Here is a 13522-nt window from a genome sequence, read left to right on the forward strand (position 1 = left end):
TCAAGTCAACTCTGTGCAACTTGGTCACCTTTCCTCAAATCAGGAGGTTATAAGAAGTGGAATTTTTTTTCCAACTTTTTAAAACATGTTTTTATTGATTTTAGAGGGAGAGAGAGAAACATTGATCGGCTGCCTTCAATACACACCCGACTGGGATTAAACCCATAACCTGGGCATGTGCCCTGAATGGGAATCGAACCAGCAACCTTTTGGTGCACAAGACGACACTAAACCGAGCAACAGCCAGGGCAGGAGGCCCAACTTTTGAATAAGTTAAATGCTTCTGATTCCATTAAAATGCATACATGTATTTCTTCTATGCTTTAAAATTTTTTAATTGATCTTTAGAGAGAGAGGAAGGGAGAGGGATAGAGAGAGACATCTTTTTAAAAAATATTTTTATTGATTTCAGCAAGAAAGGGAGAGGCAGAGAGGGATAGAAACATCAATGATAAGAGAGGATAATTGATTGGCTGCCTCCTGAACACACCCCACTGGGATAGAGCCCTGAACCCGGGCATGTGCCCTGACCAGGAATCAACCTAGTGACCTCTTCGTTCATGGATGGACAATCAACCACTCAGCCACACCAGCTGGGCTCTTTCTTCTACGTTTTAGAAAATAAAAAATAAAAACCTTAAAAGTTTACAAGTAATATGAAGCACCTACAATGTGGTGGCACAATGCTAGGTGCTAAGCAAACAAAGGCTTAGGGAGAATCTTGTTTCCTCATGGGCTGATGGATTCAGTTCGTAGTTACTGGTGGACTTTCTGGTGCTGCTTCAAGTTATCAGATCGTGCAAAACGCCTGTCGCACAGAGTACACAGGTAGAGTCGCTCCCCACTGTGCCTTTTGTTGTGTCTCTTGAGCTCATCTAAACGGGCGAATTCCCATGTGCATCCCTTCACATTGCATTTGTAGGGCCTCTCTCCTGTGTGTTTGCGATTATGGAATTGGAGAGAGGAATACTTTGAATATGATTTCTGACAGTCCTGGTATGTGCAAGTGTAGGGCTTTAAAATGTCAAGATTCTTCTTGAACTGACATCTCTGGGTTTTGAGTTTTGACTTCTGCTCTTCTGGGGATTGTCCTTGGGTCAAATGGGAACTTGAACAGTACAGGGATCCTAGGTATGGCAATGATGGTGATTGACATGGCATCATATGGCTTCCATAGAGAGTGCGGTCATCAGTGAAGGCTCTCATCTGGTTCCCCTTAAGTGTCCCCATCTGACCCCCATAGAGAGTCTTGTCACTGCTGTATGTTGTCACCTGGTTCCCAGTGAAGGTTTGGTTCCCAATGAAGGTCACTGGATAGCCCCCTTTAAGAGGTGTCATCTGGCCTCCATAAGGGGTCTGGTCCCCACTGAAGGTCATCTGGCTTCCATAGACAGTCTGTTCATCACTGAGGGTCTTCATCTGGCTACCTTCTTTGGAGATTGTCATGTTGTTTGCAGTGATGGTTGTCTTTTGGCAATCAGTGAACAATGTCTTTGGGTTGTCAGTACCACCTATCATCCAGGAGGTTGCTGTGGGTTTTCTTTGATCAAAGGAGGTCACCTTCTGGTCCATGGAGACAGTCTCATTTAGTTCTCCAGGGGGCTTATCGAAGGCATTAACAGGAAGAGTTATTGAGTTCTGGTCAAGGACTGTCCCAGGGATATTAGAACATGCAGAAACCATCATTGTGGGCCTCAAAGGAGCCATCATCTGGTTCTGAATGGACTCATGTTGGCTCTCGTCACCACGGGCAGTCAGAGGCATGTAGATCTGTGGCTCTGGTGCAGCTGGAGTTCTTGACTCATGTGTCTCAGAGAACTCCAGGACGAACTCCACAATTTCCTGAGGTAAAGAGTGAGTATCTTGGCAGTTGCCGGATAACTGAACTAGATCTTCAGCTGTGGGATCCATCATTTCATCAAGCGCGGTCAGGAGCTACTGTGTCTGGAGGTAAGGTCGGGCCGGCACGCAGTTGCTCGGTGCAAGGCCTGGCACTTATGGAGCCCGCAGCCAGATGTGCCGGCATTTATGGAGCCGCAGCCAGATGCGCTGCGTGCCTATTGGCTCCTTTGCTTGCCACGCCCTCCAGGGCGGAGCCCAGGGCTTTGGCTGTAATCCGCTCTCGGAACACGGATGAATGACTGCCTGAGGTCGCTGACGTAGTCCTTCCCCATGTGCCCACCGTCGGGGGAAGCATTTGCCAGGGATTAGCCCACCTCTTCCCCCGCACCATTCTACCTGGTGGACTCTTTGTCTGTCACCAGATGATGCAGAAACAGGCCCAGGGAGGGCCATCGGCCTGAGTTAAACACACGCGAGACCTCAACAGCCAATCAATCGGTCATGCTACAGCTGCGAGTTTAACGAATTACTTCTATGCTGAAGTCTTATCAGGTCGCCTAGAAATGGTGATCGCAGTTGTGTGTGTGTGTGTGTATGTGTGCCTTTGACCGAAATCGAACCTGGGACCTTTGAGTTCGCAGGTCAACGCTCTATCCATTGAGCCAAACCGGTTAGAGCCGCATTTTTAAAAAATCCTCACTCGAGGCTATGTTTAGAGAGAGGGAGGGAGAGAGAGACGCATCAATGGGTTGCCTTCTGTACGGCTCCCACGGCTCCCACCGGGAACTGAACCCGTAACCCAGACATTTACCCTGACTAGGAATCAAACCAACCACTGGGTGCACAGGATGACGCTCAAACCACGGAGCCCGTCTGCCTGGATGTAATGGCATGTTTTGATGCCCATCTCCCCACCCCCTACCCCAGCAGGGTAGCACATGCCTGGGCCGGGTGAGTGACCTTTGACCCCCTTCCCCTCCGCTCCGGTCTTGGTTGGCTCCCATCACCTATGGCCTGTCCATCACCAACAAGCCTGGGGCTTTAGCGGTTCGGTTCGTAGGAAGACCCGTCCTCTTTAGAGCTCCCTGCCAGCCCCTGTTCTCTGCATTTTGCTTGTTTGTTTTTGTTTTTGTTTTATTAGCCGAAGACCAGTGCGGACGGAGTTTGAATTCATGGGAGCACACGAGCCTTTGGATGTGAGAGTGTGGTCATTTGAGCTATGTTCACACACTTCAGGCGCAGAAAGGCAGAAGGAGAGCCTGGCGCTGGTGTAATTGCCCGCAGCAGGACTGCTGAGCTAGGCGAAGGCTGAGACTCCGAATACTCCATGACTAAACGAATCCCGTGTTTATTTTTACCTGAAAAATTTCCCTTCTGGTCACTGAAGCCATTTTCATAATGAGCACCTATATATACCTGGGCATTCCCATATGTTAAATTTGAATCTATCTTTGTCGTTGTTAACAGCAAGAGTAGAATAAACACATACTGGTGGCAGTGTTGAAATAACTTTCTACAATGTGTGTGTGTGTGTTTGTTTTTCTTTTCTTTGGTGTGTGTGTTTATTTTAATGCCCACGCCCCTTTGCCTTGGGCCCGGGATGGTTGTTAGGTGCCGGAAGCTGGTCCATCCTTTCTGCTTGACACGGTCGTCGCTGCAGGAAAGAAACATCTGCACAGCCTATGTTTCAAGGGACCTGGTGTATATGGCATACTGTTCTTAATATGTTTGCTCCCCTTCTTGGCACTATGTGTTTTAACCAAGGTCACCTCTCCAAGAAAGGTTGTTTCCCCAAGTGGGGATTTTCCCCTGAAGTTAGGGAGGGAACAAAACCCCTTAACTAAGTGCCTGGAGGGTAGTTAATCACTTTAACTACTAACAATCACCCTTAAGCTACATAATCTTTACTCCCTGGAATGGAGATAAGAAACACCCTAACCTTTGGAATAGAATGGATAGGATTAAAATCAACTGGTATAAATACAGATGTAATAGGAGGAATAAACACAATCTGGCTGGACAGAACTTGGCTGGAGATCCTGGCTACGGAACCTGGCTATGCTGATGAACTGAACGCTGACTCCGTCCACACCTTTGGGAACCCCTGGACCTGTTTGGGCAGGCAATTTTGTCCACCCGGAGAGGTACGCAGACCTATGGTACCAGTCAGCGGGGAGCCGGAGAGTCGTCCGAGAGTGTGTGGACTTCAGCCGTTGAGTTTCTCACTCCAGATCTCGAAATGCATCGTCATTCCTGTCCATTGGATTGTAAGGTTTATGTGGGAAATCTTGGGGACAATGGTGACGAGACAGAATTAGAACGGGCTTTTGGCTATTATGGGCCACTCAGAAGTGTGTGGGTTGCTAGAAAGCCTCCCGGCTTTGCTTTCGTGGAGTTTGAAGATCCCCGAGATGCAGCCGATGCTGTCCGAGAGCTCGATGGGAGAACACTATGTGGCTGCCGAGTCAGAGTGGAGCTGTCCAATGGTGAAAAGAGAAGTCGAAATCGAGGCCCGCCTCCCTCTTGGGATCGTCGCCCTCGAGATGATGATCGGCGAAGGAGTCCTCCACTTCGCCGCAGATCTCCAAGACGCAGAAGCTTCTCCCGTAGCCGGAGCAGGTCCCTTTCCAGAGATAGGAGAAGACAGAGATCACTGTCGCGGGAGAGAAATCATAAGCGGTCTCAATACTTCTCTAGGTCTTGGAGCCGATCTAGGTCAAATGCAAGGAAATAGAAGACCAGTTTGCAAGGCGAGTGGTGTACAGGAAACAACTTCATTTGACAGGAGGATGTACAGAAAATTCAAGTTTTGTTTGAGACTTCATAAGCTTGGTGCATTTTAAAAAAATATATTTTATTGATTTTTTACAGAGAGGAAGGAAGAGAGATAGAGAGAGAGAGAGAGAAACATCAATGAGAGAGAAACATTGATCAGCTGCCTCCTGCACACCTCCCACTGGGGAGCTAATATAGGGTTAAGCCTCGGACTGACCTGTTGGCAAAGTCACAAACAAGTCTTCCGAGTCTCAAACAACCCAATCTGAGAGGTGGCCGCTGATTTACACGCGCTGTCATTTAAAAAATAAAAATGGGGGAATTTGCCCTGACTGGTTTGGCTCAGTGGATAGAGTGTCAGCCTGTGGACTGAAGGGTCCCAGGTTCAATTCCGGTCAGGGGCATGTACCTTGGTTGCAGGCACATCCCCAGTGGGGAGTGTGCAGGAGGAGCTGATCAATGTTTCTCTCATTGATGTTTCAAACTCTCTATCCCTCTCCCTTCCTCTCTGTAAAAAATCAATAAAATGTATTTCTAAATAAATAAATAAATAAATAAATAAATAAAACACAATGTGCGTGAATGGTTTCTATTGTCTTTTTATTTTTCCCCATGATCAGGAACATCTAAAGACACTCTAGCTCCATTCACCTCTCAAACGCTATATTCTAATGATTTCAAAATCCTCCTATCCCTATGACATATTGAGTTTTCATAATGCTCTTATCTCTACCTATGATATTCTCTTTAAGCAATTTCTACTCATCCTTCAGTGTTCATCTTAAATGGCAGTTCCCCTATAATGGTTGCAAACCATATGAGGAAAAAGGTCCTGGAGCAATAGGGATAAAATTAAATTATTAAAGTGGAATCAAAAAGAGATTTATAAAAAGAAAAGTAAGCAATCAGACTTGAAGTTGCTGAACCTAAAATTTTGTCTTCTATGTACAAGGCAATATTTGAAGAGTTCAGATTTCATTCACTCAAGAAATGTTCATCTACTACATGCCAATCACTGTCTTATGTTCTGAGAATAGAGCAGAAAAACTAAAATCTCTGCCCACCTTGCATTGGCATTCTAACATTTTTTGAAGAGGTTCCATATAAAGTTATGCTTTATAAATAAAAATAATGTAATAACATAAAAAACTAAAATTTAAAATAAAAAACTTTCATATTATCTCACTACTTTAATAAAACTGTTATCTTTATATTGGCATCTAAGTAAATAACTTCCATTAAATGTGAAAGTTTTTAATATAAATCAATTAATGTATATGGCAGCACATACTACAGAAGTTTCATCGAAAGAAACTTTAGTTTTATGGTGCTTTTCTAATTACATTTATTGATTTTCAACTTTAGATAGTGGGTATTCATTCTCTGACATTCTTACTTATTATGGATTACTCCTGCATAGTACTTACGTATGCTTTTATTTCAGTTCTAAAAAGTTTTATTTATTTTTCCATGTTTGCCATAACATTTGACCCTCTTCACTGAAAATTGGTGGTTATTAGTACTTCTATTTTTTCTTCACATTGCATATGCTAAATTCTGATACTGACATTTTATTTTTACACACTGAAGTGTAATATTTATTTTTGATTTTGTAATAACTACCATGTATGGTCCGCTGTATCAAAACCTATTTAAATGAGAAGTGCAGAAAGCTGATCCACCCTTGCTGCTTGACACAGTCACTGCAGGGAAGAAACATCTGCACAGCTTATGTTTCCAGAGACCTGGCCTATATTGCATACTGTCCTTAATATGTTTGCTCCCCTTAGTGCTGTGTGTTTTAACCAAGGTCACCTCTCTGAGAAAGTTTGTTTCCCCAGGTGGGAATTTTTATCAGTAAAACCCCTTAACGAAGTGCCAGGTGGGTAGTTAATCACTTTAACTATGAACAATCATGCTTAAGCTACATAATCTTTACTCCCTGGAGTGGAGAGAAGAAACACCCTAACCTTTGGAATAGAAATTGATAGGATTAAAACCAACTGGTATAAATACAGATGTAACAAGACAATAAAAAACAGATCCTGGCTAGAGAACTTGGCTAGGCTGCTGATCACCTGAACGCTGCCTCTGTCATTCCTTCTTTGCCGACTCTGTCCACACCTTTGGGGACCCCTGGACCTGCTGGGGTTGGACCCCAACAGTTAGGTGAGGACCAGAGAGGAGACACATTAGGAAATAGGAGAAAGGCATAGGAGGGGCCAGAACTCTGCAATTCATTGCTCAGATAAGAGAGAGAAAACACCGTTCTCTCTCTTCTTGTCCACATCTCTCTATTGTTTCCAGAATTACAACTGGAATGATCCCTATTAGTGCCAATTGGGGTTGGACCCCAACAGTTAGGCTCCCAGACCCTGGCTGCTGCTCCCAGCTGCTGGGAGGCCTGTCCTTGTCTGCCTCTCCAGCAGCCTTGTTCTCGCTCTCAGAGGCAGCAGTTATCCTCAGATAAATGTATCATACAGACTGTTTTCTCACCCACCCCTCCTCCCTCCATCCCCAGGCAACCACTGATCTACATTCTTTCACTATTCCATGTATAGACATGACAAAGCATAGCATTTTATAGGATTTTGAGTTTGTGTAAATGGCATCATTTGGCACTTATTCTGAGACTTGCCTTTTTTCATTGGATGTCTGCCTTGAGAATTCTCCAGGTGGAGAGAGAAATAGTGTGCTCCTTTTAGCTATTGCTTTCCCCTTGTGTGAATAATGTAGGGAATGATGTGGGACCATCCAAGAGAACTTCAGGTCCCAGAAGAGACTGGCTTTTTAGGTTCTGAAACAGGGCAAGGTAAGGAAGCCTTGGTGTGAGCAACTACCGGGGCAAAGGAAATGGTTCCTTTCCAGGTTACCTTCAGGTAAACTGGGAAATTACCTTTGAATAAGGCAGGCTGGTTGATCTTCTTCGCAGCATTGAAAATAAAGGGCATAAGCCTCTCAAATCCTTGTCACTGACTGAATTTATCTCTGGGGATTCTGATTCTGTAGCGCTGGGAAAAGGAAGAAGTGGAATTTAAGATGAAATTCGTAATTCTGGATATGACAGCATATTTAAATCACTTGTGATGCACCCCAATTGGCACTAATAGGGATCATTCCAGTTGTAATTCTGGAAACAATAGAGAGATGTGGACAAGAAGAGAGAGAACGGTGTTTTCTCTCTCTTATCTGAGCAATGAATTGCAGAGTTCTGGCCCCTCCTATGCCTTTCTCCTATTTCCTAATGTGTCTCCTCTCTGGTCCTACTGTGTTCTACTTCTGCCCCGTTGAAGGGCCTGAGTGGAAATGCCTGCCTTTTATGGTAATCTGAGAATGACTAACCTTAAAAAAAATCCCTGAAGCATTTGAATTTTTTAACAGGATATTTGTTAACCCAGAGCAACTGCTATTCATAGGATTTCTGGCTAGATGACAAGGCAAATTTCAAACATCCAGGTAGCGAGGGAGAAAGAGCTGGAGATTTTGCAGACTGCCTTGTTGGCAGTTCCTCATCCTGTTGCAGCTTGTTGTTGCTGCTTCTTTACCTCCCCTTCAAACCCCAGAGTTTTTCTAATATCTCTAGGATTATTCCCCCTGGCTCTCTGGCAACTACAGGAGAGATGTTTGGGTGAGGAGCAGAGGGTGGAGCTTAGTGATGTGGCTCCTTGTGTGGCCTGGAAGTCAGCTGTGCCATATTTCTGTGGACTTCGGTGCTTTTTAAAGGCCCAAAACTGCTATCGTCAGAATAATTTTTTTTTTTTGCAGTCCTATTTATAAGTTTAATTTACTGAGTACATTTTTCTTCCTTCCTTTTTCTGAATTTAAGCAACATGAATTTATTATCTCATAGTTCCTCTGAGTCTTTCCTTCCCTTTTTAATAGAGGGGGTCAAGTTAAATTACACCCAGCAATTGCCTTCATCACAAATTCAGAACCAATCCTATATAATAAAAGGGTAATATGCAAATTGACCCTAGTGGCAGAATGACCACTGGACCAGTCACTCTGAGGCACACTGACTACCTCTTGGTCCCTTTCCCTGGCCAGCAGGCTCTGATTGCCTGATGGCTACCTGCTGTGGGGTCAGGAAGAGGGCAGGAACAGCTGACCTCTCGGTCCCTTCCCCTGGCCGTCAAGCACTGATCACCTGATGGCGAAAGGGGAACTGGGGGTGGGTGGTGGCAGGGGGTGGGGCTGGATGCGGGCAGCTGGGGAAGATGGCCCTGATGGCAGGCCAGGCCTAGGGACTGTATACATGCACAAATTTTGTGCACTGGGCCTCTAGTCTAAAATAATGAGCAATCACAAAACATAGGCAAGTAAAGCATAATTCATAATCTGCAGTTTCTTAGGTGCTGTGCTTGAGGAATAAGAAATAAGTAACAAACTAAGTTTGACTACAAGGATGGACAGATATGAACACACTCCTGTGTGCCGTTCTGTTTCTCTTCCATTATGTTGCCATCATCGCTCTGAATTGTAAGGCTGCTAGGTTCTATTGAAATGCCTTTTACTCCATCTCATCTTCACGCCCATTCCCTGAATCAATCCTAAATGTGCATAATAGCTTCTGTCTGCTGGCTTACTCTTCTCCCATCCAGCCTCCCACATTGCATTAGAGTGATCTTTCTAAAACGCAGACCTTCTAAAGCACAGATCTTAACAAACATCTACCCACTTGAAACTCTTGATGGCTTATTATCACCCTCTGAATACATCCTCACACAATAAACAAAGCCCCTTTATAATCTTGCTGAGCCCATCTCTCCAGATTTACCTCCATTCATTCTCCCCCACAGATTTCTCACTGTGCACTTTCTTCCTCTATTCCCTCTGACCTGCCTTTCCCTCTGCCTAGAATTCCTCTTTTACTTGGGGCCACCTGAGCTGCCCCCTCTGAAGCAAAATAATCATTCCCTCTGTTCCCTTATACTTTATATAATACTAACCATTGCAATTTTTATAACATCTAACTTATTCTTGTCGTAATTTTTGTTTGCTTCTCTATATTCCAGCCTAAGAAATGAGCTCTATCAAGGCAGGGACTTCATTGTTCTGGAACATAAAAGATGCACAAAATATCAAGATCAAATATTGAGAAATGTTGAGATTGAGTTGAGTCAATTTAAGTAAAACAGAACAGGCAGAAGTAGTCATCTAGAAATAACTCACTAAAATCTTAATAAATTAAACTGTTTACAGCACACACACAAAACATATTTCCCATGTCTTCCAATTAGAGCCTTAAACAAAAATAATCAAATAAAACAATTAGAAATTCAGGAAATTGGAGAACATGGCAATTTAGGCATAAAAATAGAAAATAACATTTTATAATATTTTACACCAATAAAAATGATAAAACTATTATTTGTTTGATGTCTATTCACCATGGCATTTCTTACATGACATTGCATTAGTTTATATAGTCTACCATTGAGCATCCACTAGGCAGTAAGACTTGTATTATCATGCAAAAGAAAGTGAAAGACCTGTCTTTGCCCTTCACCAGTTCCTGACATGGACATTGTCTACAATATTGGAACTGACATGCACCCAAAGATATAGTTGCTAGTGAAAGGCCCTTGTTGCTACACAAGCCTCTATCCTTTTAGCCATTGTGTTTCTTTTTGAAAGGAACATCTTAATGGTCTCATGGATAGGGTACTAATCCCTCTTCAGGAGGAGCAGGTCCAGACCCCAGCAAGGATGTCAAGTAGTTCTTTTTCCTGGTTTGTAGTATTAAAAGTCTAACATGTTTTAGTCTATTTTCAGAAAGTGTTTTATGTAGAGGCATGTTTGTCATTCTCTTCTCTCTAACAAACCTCCACTGAGCACCTATTTTACACAAGGCAGTGTGTTGGAGGCTCTTGCGAAAAGTGGACCCAGTTCTTGCTCTGCAGAAGAGGATACTGGGTGGGGCTGTCAGATGTAATGGCTGTAAGAAGGCACTACCACATGCTGGGGGATGGGGAGGGGGGGTGCGAGGCAATGGGGGTTGAGTAACATCTTCAGAGTAGGTGTAAGTTTATTTATGCTTGCCTTGGAAAGTCTGGGCCCTTCATACGGTACTGGTGCTCTCTGCCTGTGCGTTTCGAGAAAAGTTTTCTTTTGTACAAGTTTTTCCACTTTACAATGAATGTGGGTAATATTGTCCAGAGGCCATCTGGGTGGGGGTGGCTTGGCTAGTTTTCCAGGCAAGACCTCATAGATGGGTCTTACCGTGGTGAAATCACCAGACTCCCTAATCTTAGCTTTGTGACCTGGGCTCTTCACTTTCTCAGCCTGCCAAGTCTCCTGACCTGCGTGGTCTGACTTACACTAACAACACTGGCCAAATGACCCATTTATGATGGGCACTGCTCTTTCACGGTGACATGTTTACATCTGCCCTCCAGGAATTCTTCCTGGTTTCCAAATATCTGAAAGCCATTGTGGACATAAGTCAGTTGGTTGCTCTTTAAGCAGGAAGCCAGAGCAAAGGAGGTTTATAGATGTTTGGACATCTCAGGAAACAGTCATTTCTGACTCAGAGCAGAGTTCTGCCCTGTAGTAGCATTTCCTTAGGGTTGGTATTTTCTCCCCTGGACAGTGTGAGATGGGCATTGCCAACTTCAGTTACCCTGATCCCCATTTCCATATATTTATGTAGACCACCCTCCCATGTTGCAACATTCTTTATTAAGAGAAGTTAATATCACACAGATAAATTCTTCTTGTTTGAGGGCAAAAATCCTTATTATTTTTCAATTTGGTGACCTTTCCATGTGTATTGCTTATTTTTTTTCAATCAAGCCATTTTCTTACTACCCTTCCTTACCTACAGCATACTGTCCTCATATACATGGTTTTCTCTGAATAGGGCAAATCAGACAGCTCTATGAAAGAAGTTATTTTTAAAACTTGCATTTTGCTTACTAAGAAAGCTGTAAAAACACTGCTGGGGGAAATTAAGAACTAACGTAGCACTATTCCACACAAGCTTTTACCTGGATCTCAGACATTCCTATTTTGCTCCTATATTGGTTTGTTCTCCATAAAACTCCCTTATGAAAACCCAGAAGAGATCTTTAGACCACAAACACAGTTGTGTCAGATGGCTATTCAAGTTCTTAATATCTTTTTTCCTTTGGGGTGTACTTTCCCAGACGCTATCCGCTGACTTCCTTATTAACTTGATCTTTAAATGCCCTTATATTTATTTGGCTTATATCCATGACTAAAGGCCATGCTCTCCATTTGCAGTCTGTGCTCAATTGATTAAAACCTTCTAAAATTTTTTCTTGTTTATCATGGATATTCACCTATTCCTTGAAGTTATAACCTCATCTATAATGCAAACATAATACCAGTGCGATCTTATATTAGATTTTTTTATCCACTGGTTCAGTCTCATATTACTTTCAGGCTCCCAACCATCTATATTCTTTAGTCCCAAAGGTAAGGAGTTCGTGTTGTATTCTAGGAGTTAAAGAAGCTCTTATTATCAAGTGAGAATGATTGGAAACCTCCCAAAATTTTAACTTAATTCCTCCTCCATAGCTCTGGGGAGTTTCAGAGAGGCATTGTGGCGGATGCTGTCAGGGTCTCACCCAGATTCCTCCCCCTGCCACTTCAGCTCACTCTAGTCCACTTCCAGCTGCCAGTGTCTGCACCTGTTTGCCTGAGGGCTTTTCCAGAGCCATGCTCTCTGCCCAGATACAAAGGAGCAGGCTAGAAGGAAGGAATGGAGAATATCTGTGAACACCCTCAGCCAAGGCCTGGTGGGGCCTTTGCTCTAGGGCGGGGAACTTTGAAGTGTGTATTACGGTTCCTCCTGGTTCCTGGCACCACTAAGCTCCAGTTGCCCACAGTGCTAGCTGGCTCAATAACACAGCCTTGACTGCTCCCTTCCTTTCCCTGGCTCACCTCCTCATTTCCTACCAGTGCTTTTTGCACCTCACACATAAACTGCTTGCACTTGACTCCCTGTCTCAGGGTTTTCTTCTGAGCTCAAGGTGCGATGCAATAGAGAAGGGGAAACTTCCTAGCTGTAGGACCAATCAACATCCAGAAACTAATGAACTATAATATAGGACACAGTGTCCGGTACATAATAATTGTTTTATGAATGCTTTCCAAAATATTTTCACATGTGTTCTCCCACTCAAGTAGTGATAATCCATGGGGAGAGGTACATATAAACCACGAGATTTTAATACACTGTAGTGAGTGCTATAAGGGAGGTGTGAGGATTTTTCTGTGGGAAAATAGAGGTGAGCCAACAGTTCATCAGGATGGGATTGGAGGTGAAGGAGTAGTTTCAGAGAATGTTTTATTAGATGGGGTGACATTAGATAGGGAAGCTGGAAAAGAGCATTTCAAGAGGAAGAACTTGGAGAGAGGAGAGAGAGAGAGAGAGAGAGAAACAAGCTGTGAATACTGCCACAGCGAGGGAACAATGAGCAGGAGCCTGGGCGTTTAGGGAGCGGTGACTGGTATGAGATAGGGGGATGCCTCAAATGCCATGCTGATGGGAGTTGGCCACTTCCTGAAAGTGGTAGGGTGACATCAAAGGTTATTAAGCACAGGAATAACAGGATCAGCTCTCTGTATTAGCAAATCTTGTTTCCAGATTTATTTGGAATAACTATAGATACTTCAGGCTATTTTTGGAGCTCAGTTTATAGATGGGGCAGGAGAAGGTGGTTAAGCATGTGGATGCCTTTATTGAATCCCAGACTACTGATCATGTGATGCAAATTATGTGATACCAATCATGTCACTTACTAATCATGTGATACAAATAGCTAACATTTATTGAGCCTACTAAGTGCCCGGCACAGTTCTGAATACTTTGCACATACTAAATCATTAAGTCCTGTGTCCTTCAGAGTCTTTATCTATACAATGGAGAGAACATTAT

General features: G+C 43.6%; 1 pseudogene; it reads left to right on the forward strand.

The window, feature by feature from the left end:
- The first annotated feature begins 4081 nt into the window (after positions 1-4081).
- LOC139007196 (serine/arginine-rich splicing factor 3 pseudogene) lies at positions 4082-4576 on the forward strand (annotated as a pseudogene).
- Positions 4577-13522: the final 8946 nt, after the last annotated feature.

Source organism: Myotis yumanensis, unplaced genomic scaffold, assembly GCF_028538775.1.
Source record: "Myotis yumanensis isolate MYYU_CA2020_CCGP unplaced genomic scaffold, mMyoYum1.0.hap1 SCAF_1, whole genome shotgun sequence".
Lineage (NCBI taxonomy): Eukaryota > Metazoa > Chordata > Mammalia > Chiroptera > Vespertilionidae > Myotis > Myotis yumanensis.